We start from the raw sequence: 16,421 nt of genomic DNA, 5'->3' as shown, positions 1-16,421 counted from the left end.
TCATGGCCTTTGTCCTGCAGTTGTTCTAAGGTCAGAGGAGGAAGCAAGGGGGAGATTAGGACGTCCTTTATGGGCAGATTGACAGGATCCAAAACCCTCCTGGATCCCAGGCATGCCCCCAGCATGGCAGGGTGGGGTGGCCTACGTTATTTCCCTCTCCTTGGTTCTGATGGGAAAGAAAGAACTGAAGAAAGCGAAATCAGACAAGTGGGGAGGGACCTGCACAGCTGCCCCTCCCTGGCACCCAGCAGTGGGGCTTAGCACCCCCTGCATCCAGCGGGGCTCTGGACAAAGCAGTTCCTGCTGCCTTCTGCTCTCCCAGCCAGAGCAGGTTGCTTGGCTCCTTCCAGGGCATTGCTTGGCCCACAGTGTGCAGCCTGGCCAGATCTGGAGCTCGTTGTGAAGCTAGAAGCGCCAGCAGAAGCGAGTGGCGCCGCAGGACGTGCCCCACGCTGTCCCGCGATTTCAAATGGCTGCTCCAGAAATATTCACCACGGTCCAGGCTCATCTAACAGGGATCTCCAACCCTAAATATACGTAACTGATACATTTTTGGAAAAGCGGTTTCCCCTCTTATTCAAAGTGGATTCTGTGGAGCGCAAATCCAAACATCCAGATAAGATTTCCATCAGTCTTCCTTGTCTGCTGCTAAATTATCTGGGTTTAGATTCGTTTTACCTCTTTTGAATGAGACATTACAAATTGTTACAATGATACTTAATCCCTTGATCTGTATCTAGCTTTTCATACCCCTTTTGTTATGTTTTCAAAGTTTCCAGTTACTACATAGAAGTGCCTGTGTTGCTCAGAATGGACACTGTGTTCCTTATTATCATTGTCGTCCAAAAGAAAACTTCTTAAAATAAAACATGATCATTACCGCTGTTGCTGTTGTTGTTAGAAGTAAGAGACTAAGTAACCGGCAGGCAAGTCTAACTAGGATCACAGCTCAGCTGTCCTGTCCCAGCATGACTTGAAACAGAGGCCTGGAAGGATGTGTGCAAGCTAAGAAAATGTAAGGACAGGGGCAGCTTTGAGTGTGGGCCAAGAGCAACCCTGCTGCATTTTGAAGCTGGCTGGCAGGAAGCAGGCCTGGGGAGTGAGGGGCTGTCACGCCTGTGCTGACTGGCCCTGCCTGAGGACAAGCAGCTTCCCTAAAGCCTGTGCAGTCAACTTGCTTTCTACTTTTGCAGCCAGTATCATCGCTAATATCGAGAGTCAGTAGGCGCCATCGTCAGCGTGCTGAATTAGGATGGGGGAGACCCAGGTTCTTGTCCCTCACTGGATGCCACTGGGCCAGTCACAGATGCTCAGTTCAACCTACCTCACAGGGTTGTTTGGAGGACGACATGGAGAGGAGGAGGACCATGTCCGCCCTCTTGGGCTCTTGCAAGAGAATCTAATCTAATCTAATCTAATCTAATCTAATCTAATCTAATCATCTGGGCTGAATCTGTGTTTAGTAGGTTGTGCACAAAAGGCTTCCACATGGTGTCCTCTGAATGCTCCAGAAACCTCTGTAGTCAAATGAATTTAAAATTTCTAGGTGTATGTTGAAGATGAAGACCTACGTCCCCTCAAAGGATGCAATGCAGCCCCAGTCAAAAGAAATTCTGCAGCTATTCCCCTTCTGCCTCTTTCATGGATTTTCTGAGCTTTTCTGCATAAGTAATTTATTGTGCACTCATGAGTCCTTCCTCAGAGTTGTTGATGGGTCCTTAGATGATGTCATGATCCTCCAGTTTTGCTTCTACTTTTTAGGAGCACTTTCCCCACTTTTTTAGAGTGAGAAAAATGGGGTATTACTTCTGAAAGTGAAAGCAAAGGCATTTCCCTACTTGTGCATTTGTGCTGTTCTGCTATAGCCTTGTGCCACCTAGAGATTTTCTGGTGGAAAAGCAGGAAAAGGAAAGCTGTGTAAAGTAGTATCTTAATTCTGCAATGAACTTGAAAATAGATGCTGTGGTGAACAGCCTTATGGGAAGAAAAGCTCTTTAGGGGAGTCAAAAAGATGCAAGAAACCACGATGAAACTAACAATGGAAGACTGCAGTGTGAGGGACCACACCTCTTTAAATTCTGTGATCTTTGCTATTTCTAGAACTTTGTAAGCGTCCCTCTAGTCTCACACCAGCCATGGCAGGGAATCCTACTCACTGGAAGACCGTTTGCGTGACGCAGGCCTGGGTCTCTTGGCCACGCATTCAGCTCAAGGTCTGAAAGCAGCTCTTGCACGTACGGAGCTGTACGTTCACCAGCCAATCATGCCTTCATCCAGTACCAGGCAGAGCCAGAGCCAGAGCCTGCATGGACAGGATGTCACGTTCATGCAGCTGCCTGCGGGGAAAGCCCTTCAGGCCCTCCTCAGGGACAGAACGAGCACATGCACGGTCACTGGGGCCGAGGACAGCGAGCCCAAGTCCGTTCTCCCTCAGCCTTGCCATTTCAGTCTAAATGGGTAGAGAAGTCTGAAAAGGACCACCATCTTTGGAGCACCTTTGGCTGCAGTCTATGAGCACTTCCCTTGTGATGTGGTTCCCGCTATATGCTCAAATTTCATCTTCACTTCCCCAAAAATGACTGCGATGATCCCAGTCCCCTTTGCTCCACAAAACCCCATTTCCACAACTGCTGCAAACAGAGCTGCTACAGTGACACATGCACTGGTAACTTCCCGATTAGATTTCTGCAGTGCGCTCTACGTGGGGCTACCCTTGAAGATGGTCGGAATACTTCAGTTGGTGCAGAATAGAGCTGCCAGGTTGCTGACGGGGACTGGGCGTTGTTCTCATATAACCCCAGTTCTCCGTCAGCTCCACTGGCTCCCGATTGAAGTCCAGGCCCAATTCAAGGTGTTGGTTATGACCTATAAAGCCCTAAACGGCTTGGGACCTGGTTATCTAAAGGAACGCTTGCACCCATATATGCCCTCCCGCCCCTTGAGATCAGCAACGGATGCCCTTCTCCGGGAACCCTCTGAGAATGAGATTAGGAGGGTGAGCACCCGGAGGAGGGCTTTCTCTGCAGTGGCGCCCCATCTATGGAATGTGCTCCCCAGAGAGGTCCGCCTGGCACCATCGTTATTTGTTTTTCGGCACCAGGCTAAGACCTTTTTATTTAAAACTTATTTTAACTGTTAATTATTTATTAACTAGGGTTTTTTTATTAGCTGAGAATGCACTGGGGGGGTGTTATTTATTGTATAATTTAGTATTTATTTATTTTATTACTTCTGTATTTATTTATGTGTTGTGAGCCGCCCCGAGGCTTTGTTGCGATGGGGCAGCATAGAAATGTTTTAAATAAAATAAAATATTGCCAAGCACACTCCACAGCTGGAAGGAAAGGATGCTTCTGCAGAGCTTTCACTCAGCTGGCTGGAATGCAGAGAGGGGGCCCCCGTGGGTGGGCTCCGTGGCAGAGCAGATGGTGATGGAGGTGTGGGGGGTCGTGAGGACAGGGCTGGTTATGCACCAGTGGCCTCCAGAGGATGCTGTTATTGTGAAGTTGCCCCGCTTCATCCACGGGATGCTATGAGGAGGGGTGGCCAGGTGATGGTGATGTGGTCTTCAGTGCATACCGCCCCCCCCCCCCCCCGCTTCTCCACTACTCTATCCATCTTTATGTTTCCCTTGAAAAAAGCCAAATAGTTGTGCCATGTCTCCAGACTGTTTGCACGAGGAGCTTCACCTGGGAGGACTTACTGACACCAACCACACCACCAGCTACTGCAGCTGCAAGGCAACCTCCGAACTGGGCCAGCATGTCAAGATAAACTTGGGACACCTGGGGAGGCGCTTTGGAAGACGCGCCATCTGGGTTGCAAGGAGCACATGCGTGAGTCCACGGGGTGAAATACCCGGAAAAGGGCCAATGCGCAAGCGCCTGACGGGGGCAGTGCCGCTGCCTCTGTGGAGGTTCATGGACACTTCCACCCACTGCGGCTCAGCGACAACCCACGGCAGGTGTAAAGGGCAGGTGTCGCAATGTTGCCACAGCCACGTCTCACACCCTGCATTTTCTCTAGGTGACTGATTTTGGCCATCCAGATTTCACGCTGCAGAAGGGGAGGGACGGAAGCTGCCCCACACCATGCCCCTCCTTGCCCCTCCAGAGCCCAGCTGGCACAGTCCTCTTCATGCTGGCTGTGAGGGGGCTTGCCCATCAGGGTCCCAGCTCTGAGACTGTGGCATCTCAGCACTGGGTCTCCAGATGATGTCGGGACAGAACGCTGCAGAATTATTTGAAAACTGAGCCCGAGTATATATATATGGTTTGGGAAAGATTTGATGCAAGTCTCAATCTGAGCTGAAGCTCCACTCAGAAACTCAGCCTGAGAACTAACAGCACAGTGTTTCTGAGCTGGTGGACTGAAGGCTGTTCTCTCATTGTTGCATAACAGCAACCTGGGCTGATACCTGGGAGCAGAGGGTGAACTCCAGGCCAAAAGGAGGGGCTTCTAGACAAAGTCCAGCATCTCATTCAACACTGTACTGATCAAAATGCATTTGCTCTGATAGAATTCGTGCATTCACCCTCTGTGTGTGTGTTTGCATGAGTGTGCACTGGTTTCTTTAAACCCCCTCTCCTCCTGCATTACATAAAAATATTTGCAAATGTTTCTTCAAGAGGAGGTGGGAAATCCAGCCAAATGCCAATGGAAAATGTTGGCTCCAGTGCTGATCTCTTCAGAGAATGAGCAGTGCTTCCAGTAAAACCCCAGCCTGAGCCATATGGAGGAGAACTGTCTGGGGGAGCAGGGTGGAGAGAGGGTGGGAGAGAGAGACAGGAACTGAAGCAGGAAGTGTGCATCAGCACTTCAGGAAGTTCGCAGTACAAAAGCCAGCACTGGCTGGGCTACAGCGGCATTCCTAAGCAGTGGAAACCCGAACCGCTCTTCCTGCAGCATGCCTGGAATACTTCTGGCTTTGCTGGAGCCCTTCGGCTGACCTGGCAGCTCAGGCGGTGACAAGTTTACTTGCCGTTGAGTGGGGAGGGGGCAGGAGGCTCTATGTTGCCATGGGGAGTATGTATTTGGTAGGGTGATCAGGGACCAGGTGTGCTTCTGCCTACCAAGAACTGAAGGAGGCACAGATCACTGTCTGTATTCTCAGATTCCTGAGACCACACCACCCGTGCATGATAATGGCTGCAGAATGCATCATGCAGAAAATCTGAGCTTTCACTTGAAAAGCAAGTCCCTAGTTCACAAGGCTACAAAAGACATGTAGACATTTCTTTGTATCTTGCCTTTCATCTACACAGCTGATTAGTATCCTAATCAGTACAGGGATATATGTATTTATTTAAAAAAAGATACTCTATGTTTTTCCTAGAAAAAGTTTGCCTAAAGGGAACTGTTTTGACCAGTTCCTCGAATCCCATGCTGCAGAAGGCCGCGGGGCCATAGCCATAAAGGTTTGAACTGTGTCCCAGTAGTCCTGGTTCCGTAAGGCTCCCTCATCAGGAAATCACCTTACCCGGCGCTGATGGGAGGGCCTGCATCTAATGCTGGCCAGAGAGACGGGCAAGGCATGCTTGCTGCTGCAACCCTGCTCTCACTGCTTCCCGGCGAGGTTTGGACACTGTGGCAGGTTCTCCCTGCAGGAGTGAGTGACCCATTCGGATATCCTGCCCTTGGAGACTGAAAGAGCATGGTGGCTTGCTAATGCTCCATGGGATTTCCCTGTGCATCGAACTGATGATCCAGCTGGGGCCCTTGATTCACCATGGACCTGCGAGGTGCAAAGCTTCATCCCTGGAGATCGCAGAGCCTTCCTTCCTGGGTGTGCACTGCAGAGCTGTGCTCAAGGACACAAGCTGGATGATCACTAAAGCACCGGGGGGAGAAGCTGGCCAGGCACTGTTCAGAGCACATTACTGGGTCTATCAGGCGGTGGGGCAGGCAGCAAGAAAGATCTGCTTCATGCCCGCCATCATAAGCTCCAGAATCTGCCTGGCAGAGTGGTTCATGGTTGCGGACTCCTGAGGGGCCACACAGCAGCCAATCAGAGTGCTGCTGGCTGCGAGTCAGTAGTTGCTAGGCGGACCTGGACAGCAACAAGCACAGGCAGGAATGTCTGCTCCCCCATGGCTGCTCTTTGTGCAGCATTGTATGGAAGAAGCATGGAAACCACACAAGCAGTCCGCCACCTTCGCTCTTCCCTCAGTTGTATTAGTGGCCATTCTCCATTGGATCAGGAGTTGACTCTTCTATGCATCCAAGAGTCTATTCTCCATTTAGCCTGAGCATGCATTTATGTCTCCCTTTTGGAGATAATGAGAATCTCAAACAGGTAAGTGCATCTTGAAGTGAATGAGTCCCAGCAAGTTAATGCTCTGGTAAACTCCTGACTGGACTATTGTAATGTGCTACACATGGGGCTGCCCTTGAAGATGGTCTGGATACTTCAGTTGGTGCCAGGTTGTTAACAGGGACCAGTAGATTTGCACATATAACGCCCGTCCTTTACTGCCTGCACTGGCTTCTGATAGAAGTCCAGGCCCAATTTAAGGTGTTGATGATGACTTATAAAGCCCTAAATGGTTTAGGATCTGGGTATCCGGAGGACCATCTCCTTCCATATATACCTGCCCGCCCACTAAGGTCTGGGTCAAAGGTTCTTCTTCGGTATCCCTCTTTGAAGAAGCTCAGGAGACTGGCTACCTGAAGAAGGGCCTTCTCTGCAGTGGCACCCTGGTTTTGGAAGATGCTCCTCAGAGATGTGCACCAGGTGCCAACATTTATTCTTTTCAGCTCCAGGCCAAACCCTTTTTATTTTCCCAATATTTTAAGATTGGATGATTGTTTTAAAAATGGGCTTTTATTTGTTATTTGATGCTGTGTTTTACTGTCCTGAGACCCAGGTGATGGATGGGATAGAAATGCTTTTAATAAATAATATAAATAAATAAATAATGATCTTCATTTAGTCATGTGAAATAATTAACCCAGAAAATGAAGACATGCTGGATTTTTACTTTCTAAAGCCACCACTTCACTTGTAGATGTTGGTCTCCCTTTGGATGTGAGATTATTCTTGATGCTAACAAGCCACTTTCAAGCATAGCATAACAAAATTTAAGCTTTGGAGTTTTAGACTTATGCCATTACTTCTAATGGCTGTACTGTACTTCTGCCAGGCTCTGCCTTTCCAGCTCACCTGAAGGATGGTTAAAATTTAGGCACATCTGCCATTCTTCTCTTCTGTAACTTAAATCATCTAGTTCTATTGACTGAAGAACTTTTCTTAGCAAAGGGGCTTTGCTAATTCCATTCTGTTTGGTTCCATAGCTCCAGTTTTGCTCTGCATACTGGGGGAATGGGTCATCACAGATCTTTGCATGAATGTCCGTGTATCCCAAGCTCCATTTATTTACATTTAGTACAGACCTATCATGGTGCAAAGCCTAATGATAATTAGTTACACAGACATCCTATGTCAACAGAGAAGAGCAGAACTCGGTTTTCAGGAAAGGAAATCCCAGCCTCCCAGGAGTCTGTGCATGCCAGAGATCTCCTACCATCATGGAGCAGGAAGAGTTTGTTAGGAACAAGCAAGGAAGTGGAGTCGATGGCTCCAACAGAGCAAACTTTTTAGGACCGGAAAATTGGAAATAGAAAAACGGAAAAAATGTTTTGCTGAGAACCCAAGAGCAACTCATGATATGCCTGTTGAGCTCTTAAGCTAGGCAGCATTGTTCGTTGCTCTGCGCAAGTGCAGGTGGGAACAGTAACACGTTACCTAGAGAATTCTCCGTGGAAATCAAATCGTTGGATTGCAAGCAATGTGCAGAGGTGTTGCTTCTGTCTATTGACAAAGAGGACCCAGTGGGACCATCAGGGCTGGGATATTGCAATTGCAGTCTCTGCTATCAGCGTCACTGAAGCAGCCGGAAATCCTGTTTCTTTGTCTGGTTACTGCTGCTAAACTGATCAGGTGAAAGAACATGCATAGCTGCACCCCCCCCCACCCCCCATACACAAACACACCCTTCCCTCCAAACCTGAATGCAACCTTGGAAGTCACTGCTTTAAGCCATATGATTTGTTTTATTTTCTAGGGAGTAATTCACAGACCTTAACTGATGGGCTTCTTTTCAAGAACAGTGTGACATACAGATGCTGAGCCTTTCTTCTTTCCTTAGATCAGGCCCTTAATTACTCTATGAAATGGATTAACCAGGAGAAACTGTGAAAAGCAAGTTAGGCTCAGATCAATGAGCATGTCTGTGTAGAATCAGGCATGCTCAGCAGGGTGGGCAACTTGGCTCTCCAGATGAGGTGAGGCTGGGCTGGGCTGGCATCCAAACAATATCTGATGATCACAAGCTGCCCACCAGGCTCTAGAACAGGAAAACAGGATACCTCTCTCTCTCGAAGAGGCACTTCATGCATTTTAGGAAAGACAACTTCCTATTGTTTGTTGGTTTAATAATACTCTTTCGCCGCTCCAGAGTTGTTTCAGGTGACTTTGCCCAGTGTGATTGGCCGAGGATTCTGGGCATCTGTTGACCACGCGTTTTTACCCAGCATGCCCCTCACAATCAGGACGCCATCCTACAGGAAGCAGGGCTTCTTTCCTTTTTCACGTGGGAGGGGTACATTTCCTAATGTTGATTCGTTTAAATCTAGAACACACTAGTGAACTTGTGAGAGGGAAGATCGTTTTGTTTATAAGTAGACAAGGTGAAAGCTTCATGTATACATTTGTTTGCTAGTTAGGTGTAGTACTCATCCTATAGTAAAGAGGACCCATCGAGCCTCTGATGACAAAAGAAGTCTCTATGAACAGCCCCAAGCTATGCACTTGATCTTTTATGGGGCTGCGACTCCTTCCAGAGCAGGTTGACTGCCGCGCATCAGAGGAGCAACCCACTCACAGGAACACATCTTGCCTGAAAACATTTTGGTTGGATTGGGCTTCATCTAGTCCATAACTTCAGCCAGCTCAGGTGGCCATGTGTCCACTTTTATACCGGACCGTCCTTATTTCAAGGGCCATTCAAGAACTGTCCTCTATCTTAAAAGCACACTGTCTTTCAAGAGCTGTCCTAAGTCTGGTTTAAAGATAAAGACCCAGTGGAAGGAAGGGCTGGGCCTTGAAGATGGCTATCTGCTGTAAACACCTGGGCAGCAGGCTGAGCAAGGCACACAGGTTGCCTGGTCACAGTCTTCAATAATACGGTATGATGAGATGGACTCTGCAAGAATCCTTTCTAAATCTGCATCAATACATATTCATTAGCAGTCAGTATCTTCTTTTGTCCCCTTTTTGGTGGAGCCTGGCCTCTCCTCTGGCAATTCACAGGTATCCCCCTGATTACACCCTGGCCCTGTTTTACCTGGATCTGAAGGGGGAAAAGGCAGAGTTGCATGTCATCAGCACACAGACGGCCTGCACTCTGGAACTCCAGAGGGCTTCACTCAGGGCCTTCATACAGATATCAAATAGCATGAGGGGGAAGATGGAGCCCTGCAAGACCACCAAGCACACATGTCATGGGGCAGAAATCCCTCCCCTTCACCTTCTAGAAGAGGCCACACAAGTATGAGTAGACTTATCACAAAGGTGGACCACCCACGCCCAACTCAGGGAACCTCTCCAGTATCATACCAGCCTCAACAGGGTACACAATCGTTTTTCTGAAGCAAAATCGTCAGAATGGAAACATAAATGAGCAGGAGATGGGATGTTTTTCATATTCTGCTCACAGATCTTTCCTGGAAGCTCCACATGGATTTTCAACTCAAACACGACCTTCTCATCATACGTTCCTCAATATGACTCACTCCACAATCAATCCTATGAATTGAAATGCTGTTTTAGGAAAAATTCTTGGTCGTGACTGACCCAATAGTCTTAAATAGAACTGTCAATTCATAATTTAAAAAAGGAATAGGAAGACCCACACGCACCCTGCCAAGCATCCCTTTCGGACAAGATAATGCCGGATGGCCCACTGCAATCTGCTCCATGCGGGGAAAGAGGGGCCTGGCCTGAACATATCTGCAGAACCCCATTTCTGTGCAACGATGGGAGGTTTGGAACGAGATGGGAAGGAGGAGAGAGCAAAGGTGGAGGGGAGCAGTGCAGGAGGGTAATTGAGTGGGAGAGGAAGTTGGAGGGAGGAAAAAGGGTGAGTCCCAAAGCCTTAAAGAGCAATTAGTCAAAGCTGGATTGTTTTTCTAAACTCTTAACGAAAACAAAGAGTGGGGCATGGCCCAGATGGTGCCAGGGGATCAAATAAACGTCGCACTCAGGAAGCAGGTGCTACTGGGAATGTTTCCTGCCAGCCTCGCTGCTGCTCACAGCCACTTTTATTATTTGTTATTTTTCATGACTGCAGCTGGGGTTTCCCTCCAGCTGTGTGGAAATATGTTTAAAGTGGGTTGTTGCTGGAGCACGGGAGAGGGAGCACTCAGGAGGGCTGATCAACAAGCGAGAAATGTCAGGGTTTCTTGGGAAAGGCATAAGGAACCATCTGGATCTGGTTTCCCTGCCAAGGCTGGGATTTCCTTGTCCAGCCGCGACAAAGTCCCTTCTCCCAGTCTCTCTAGTGAGGCACCTTCACTCTGGAAGCATGCCCATCCCACATCCCTTCCAAAACAGATGAGCGGCTCCAATTCAAGTGCCTCTGCCTTGCCCTAAAAATATTGGTCCTACAAGACCCAAACCAGAGGTTGAAGAGAGCCTTTGCAAATGTGAGACGCCCCTGCTCCAGAGGAATCACTCACTGCCCCATGTGGGTCCCCTGTATTTATCTAGGCAGAGAATCTATAGGCATTTCAGCTGAGCTCCTGACGCTGCAGGAAGTCCAAGGGAGCAGTTGCGAGTTCCCCCATGCCATGACCCCTCCGCCCAGTTTTTCCACAGCCCGTGAGGACAGCAGGCCTCCCTTTCTGTGCAGCCGTCATGCAGTCCAATCCCTTTTCGGAACACCTGGATCACACCGTTTCCCTTGCATTATGAACAAAGAGAAGGGCTTGGATGTGCTTGCAGGACAAAACTTTGAATTACCACAGGATCATGGAAGCAATACTGCACATTGCCCTCCTGGGATTTTATTCAAGGATGGAGCTGTTTATAGAGAGCAATGCAGTGCGGTACTTCTGCATGCAGAAGACGCTTCTACTCTTCAAGGAAGGCCTTGGATTGCTACAGATTCCCCTGTCTAAGTGCCATCTCCTGTGCCACAACCAATGCAGCTCTAACCTCCAGAAGCTGTGTTCTGCACCCCAGGCTTGGGGACAGGGGTGGAGAAGGAAGTGGTGGGGAGCAGTCATTCTGTGCAAGGTTCTTCGGCTCAAAGCCTGTATGGTTCTTTCTCTCTATAGACAGGGTGGTTCCACATGGAGGGCACCTTATTTTGCCAGTCAGAAAGTATTCGGTATCTATTTTGCTTTTTCTACCTTCTTTTTGGGGTAAAAGGTAGAAAAACACAGGAGCATAACAAAATTAAAGCAAGGTGGTTGGAGCCTATACGTGAGCAGACTGTGAGGGATAAAAGCTTCACGTAGAAGTGCTCAGAGATTATCCCTTGAATAAAATTCTAGTGGGCTGTTCTGTATATTTAGTAGTTGTGATGAAGGGGCAGAGAGCTCCTTGTTGTTATTTTTTTCTCTGTTTGGCTTACAAATGTTTAATCCTGCTGCTCAAGTGAAAAGATTCCTCAAAGCAGCTAGTAATAAGATGATGAAACCACCATAAATTGGCAACAGCAAATAGCAAACTGCCCAAAGCCAAAACAAATATAAAACCAGCAATAATCAGCTGCATCCCAGTTCAATTCACATGCAGCCCCTGTGCCTCATGAAGTAACTATATCCTCTTCACTGCTTGCTGGAAGGCAAGCAATGATGAGGCTGGGTGGAGCTTTCCTGGGAAGGCATTCTAGAAAATAGGGGCTACAGCCGAAAAGACCCCGCCCTGGTACCTAGTGACCACCCTCACATGCCAGGAGAACTCAAGCCAGAGATTCCAGAGTTGACCTGAGTATATGAATAGTGTGTACAGAAGAAGGTAGCTTTCAGAGAATCTGGCCCACACATCCTCTTTTACAGTCCTCTGTTTGAAGGGCCACCCATATCCAATTTAAGGATAATTCATCATCAGAAGGAAGGGTTAGAAAATTACCCATCAAAGGTACTTTTAGAAAGCAGAAAAGGCACTTGGGTCATAGACTTCTCCACTATAATGAGATGTACTGCCTTTCTATTAAAAATAGAATTATTTCTAATTTGGCCTCTTTCCACATACACGACCACGTGCAAATTCTATGCAAATAGGTCTGTTTTTATTTCTTTTTCAGCAATGCACCAGGGGTCACCCTGATCAGAGCAGGCAGAGCTTGAAGGGCACAGCAACAAATAGGCAACGCAGTACCTATTGGTTAGGAAAAGGACAGTACGGTTATACGCTTGCTGCAACACACACCGGCAGGCCCGGTGCCGGGGCTGGCACTCCCAGCAGCTGCCTGGAGGGCCCGTCAGCACTGCTGCCTGCCCTGGGTCCCCTGGGTCTGGGCAATGCCATGTTAACTTCCTACAGCGCCCAGCCTCGTGTCCCTCAAAAGCACTGAAGGGAATGTTGCATGGATGCCTGCGGCTGCCTGCCACTGCCCCCAGGGAAGGCCCCAGCTGGGAAGGGAGGGGCAATACAAAAGGGGTCCCACCAGAAAGGCTCCGCTTCATCACTTGTTCCCTAAAGCGTGGAGCTGATGGCGGACACTAACAATCTGGCTGCAGTAGGTTGAACTCCCTGCAGGTCTCACACACTTTGCAAAGGCAGCCCACATTCAGCAGCTACTCCATTTCATAACTCCCCTTTCCCCAAGAAACCTGGGTGAGCAACAGCTTTATTGGGGGAGGACCATTCCTGCAAAGAGGAATATGAAATAAGAAAATAGCAAAATAAAAAATAGTAACTTCCCAAATAGCTTTCAGACCTTTACTTTTGCAGTATGTGTGTGTGGGCGGGTTCTTTCCTGAAGGACCTAAAAGGAAATCCAGATTAATAAATCAGGCTTACATTTGTACCTACTCTTGGAACATAAACATGGTGCGTTCCGATGCCGCTTTGCATATCAGCAGCAAAGTAGATGGCAAATGCTGCTGCGCTTGGAACAGCTGCACAATTCCAGATGTGCTGCACTCCAGTCCAAGGACCATTGAGGCCCCGGCCTCCTAGACAAGAGGGCAGGCGGCCCTTAACTGGTGGGCGCCTGCGCATCTTGGAACGTCAGTGCCTCCTACCAGACTGTTGCGCACCATCAGATGGGCACGAGCACAAGCAGGTGACAGCTGGGCCGAATCAGAAAGGCTGAGGATTAGCCAGCCCTGCCAGAATGGTATGGTGCTCTTTGTCCTTGGACATCCTGGGTTCCAGGATGAAGTCATTCATGTGGGGCGGAAGAACAACTCCACTGAAAAGTTGCCAGCATCTCTTACTTGGTAAAACAATGTGCTCTCTCAAGCATGGACTTATTCCATACTTATTCCTAGCCTATTCCTTCTCCCTCCAAGACTCTCTCCAAAGAAAGGGAAGAAAGATCTCCACAAAATTTTGGAGACACCACCCCCAGTTTCTTACAGTCCATCACCAAGTCACAATATTAGGCCCATTCATGCACCACTATCTTCTCTTTTGCTGGAATGTACATCTATCCACATTTTGTTCCCTATGGGCTATAGCAGAACATTTATTTCCCTGCGCCACCTATGAGCCAACTGCATTCCAACGGGAGGGCTCACATTGGGTGGGCAACTCTGAGGGACAATGTTCTTACACACTCCCTGTGGCTTGCACGCCACAGAACATCCCAAATGCCATGGGGCACTGGAAAAAATGGAGGCACACTGCTCTGTAGCACTAAGCAGGTTACATCTCGCCTTAGTGTCTGGATCTGAACTGGATCAACAGTGCTGGCAGGACTGGGCTTCCCTGCCCCCTCCTTGCCATGGCAGCCCTTGTAGCTTCACAGAAATGCCCCAGAGAGTCAGAGGGTTCTGTTGGATGGGTTGAGCTGAGGATGGGAGACGGGTATGGCAGGTGAAGGGAGGGACCTTCCTCTTACGGAAGGTCTGTCCTTCTCAAGGAAGGCAGGTCTGGAATCCAACCTCCTACCTGAAGTATAGCTGGGACCCAGTTGGCCTGGAAATAATATAGCCACCGAACAGTTGGTGTCTCAGCTCGCCAGGATCCAGATCCAGGGAGGACTAAAGAACTGGAATACTCTGGAGGCCAGGAGCCCTGCCATTCCTCTGGCAAGGTGGTCAGTCGCTCACTTCCACTGCCACTATCAACCCACTTTGTATTGCTTCCTGAGCCCAAAGGACCATCGCCTCTGGGGCAGTGAAGCCGTTCTGCATGGACATAGCCTCCTCCATTGGTTGTTTATGAATTCGGGCCTTGGAAAAAGGCTGCTGCTCTCTCGGAGCCCGAGGATGCAAACTTTCCATGAACACTGGCTGGGTGTGCGCAGCTGTGCACTGACAAAGGCCAGCAGTGGAATATACAGCTAAATATAACACAGTCCGGAAACAGGTGGGAGAACTCAGTGCACTTATTACAGAAGGGGTATCAAGCCCTCGATTGCTCGGCCAGCCTGCATACTGTGTGCTCTGAATTATTCCCTGCTTCTTTCCTATGACAGCCACTAAGAATGACCCACCTTCCATTAGCCTGAAGGGAACACCCCGGGGAGACTTTTATGACCCTCTAGCACCTGCCCTGTGATGGGAGGTGCTTCCTTCCCAAAGGCAGTGGACCTGATTAGAACATTCCCTCTGGGAACTTTGATTTCTCATCATGTAACTTGATCATTGACACACAGCATTTCTAACGTTGGGGTCCAAAACCAAATCCTAATCCAAATCACCAGAGATTTCACCTCTTTGCCCAGCCTCCTCCTCTTTCTCCCAGCCACCAAATCGTCAGTGGTTTCCTGGCTTTTGTCCAGTCATTTTTCTCCATTTTAAAAGGTTGAAATGCCTCTCCCAAGGTTTCAGTACCGGCACTAAGGAATTTCAGCAAGGATGGGCTGGAACTTTTGGCCTCACCCCTTCCCCTTCACCCAACCCACCACTAGAATGAGCCCCTGTTTTGTAACACGCTTAGCCTCCACGGTGCTTCCAGATCTTGTGCCACAGCCTCCCAGCATTCCATTTTCTAGGGAAGGCTTCCATCTGAATGGTGGAGAGACCAGCCTGCAGCCTCACAAAGGCTGGGAATGAACCTGAGGGTAGGTCACCGCATGCCAAGGCAGCACTCCTTTTGTCTGCCCCCCCCCCCCCGCCCCAGCACCAGTGTGGGGTGGTCTTCCTCTTGACCAAACGTTTCGTTTGAGTTGATGGGCCAGACCCCATGAGCAAAATGGGAGAGCTGTTTTGGAACCAGTAAAGAAGCATATTTGGACACTGTCACATGTTAAGGAAGCTCTGCTGGGGTTGGCAAGGCCAGATGGAGAGATTTTCCTGCCTAGAGCAAAGGTCAAGATGCTGCTCCACCCCCGTATCTCAGCCAGAAGCTCTCTGGCTGGCAGTTCACAGGACAGAATCGACCAGAATTTCCAAGTGGTTCATGGCCTACCATACTCCGGGCCAGAGAAAGAAATTGCGGTTCCCTCAGTAGCAAGCGGAGATGAATTTGCACAGCACTTTGAAGATAAAGTCACTTGGATTCCTCATGAATTGGACACTGCAACTCATGCAGTTCCACCAACAGAGGCCTCCAGAGGACTGACTGGTCTGGTTTTATTAGATGAGCTTCAGTTATTGAGGTCCAAGGATGTGGACAAGGTGCTTGGTCAGGTCCAACCCGCCAACTGCATGCTTGACCCTTGCCCATCATGGCTTATTACAAGAACTAAGGAAGAGATCTGGACTTGGGTCCAGGAGGCTGTAAATGCTTCCTTGAGGGAGGAAGGGAGGGAGGGAGGAAGGGAGTCGTGCCAGCCTCTTTTAAAGCCACTCCTGAAAAAGCCTAACATAGACCCAGAGGATGGTAACAACTATAGACCAGTGGCTACCATCCCCTTCCTGGGCAAGGGACCTGAGCGGGTGGTGGTTGAATAGCTCCAGGCTCTGTTGAAAAAATGGATTATCTAGATCCATTTTAGTCAGGCTTCAGGCCTAGCTTTGGAACAGAAACTGCCCTTGGTTGTCCAGTGGGATGACTTTTGCCAAGAGAATGACAGGAGAAGTGTGTCCCTGTTGGTTCTCCTGGACCTCTCAGGGACTTTTGATACCATCAGCCATGGAACCCTTCTGGATAGGCTGGCTGGGCCAGAAGTAAGAGGCACTGCATTGCTGTGGTTCCACTCCTACTGACCAGCCAATTCCAGAAGGTGATGCCAGGGGATTATTGTTCTGCACCATTGTTCTCAGCTGGGTGCTGCGGCAATGCCTGCCTGCCTGCCTGC

Source organism: Varanus komodoensis, unplaced genomic scaffold (genome assembly GCF_004798865.1).
Source record: "Varanus komodoensis strain SLA01 unplaced genomic scaffold, ASM479886v1 scaffold6_2, whole genome shotgun sequence".
Lineage (NCBI taxonomy): Eukaryota > Metazoa > Chordata > Lepidosauria > Squamata > Varanidae > Varanus > Varanus komodoensis.
Note: the sequence above shows the minus strand (reverse complement) of the source record.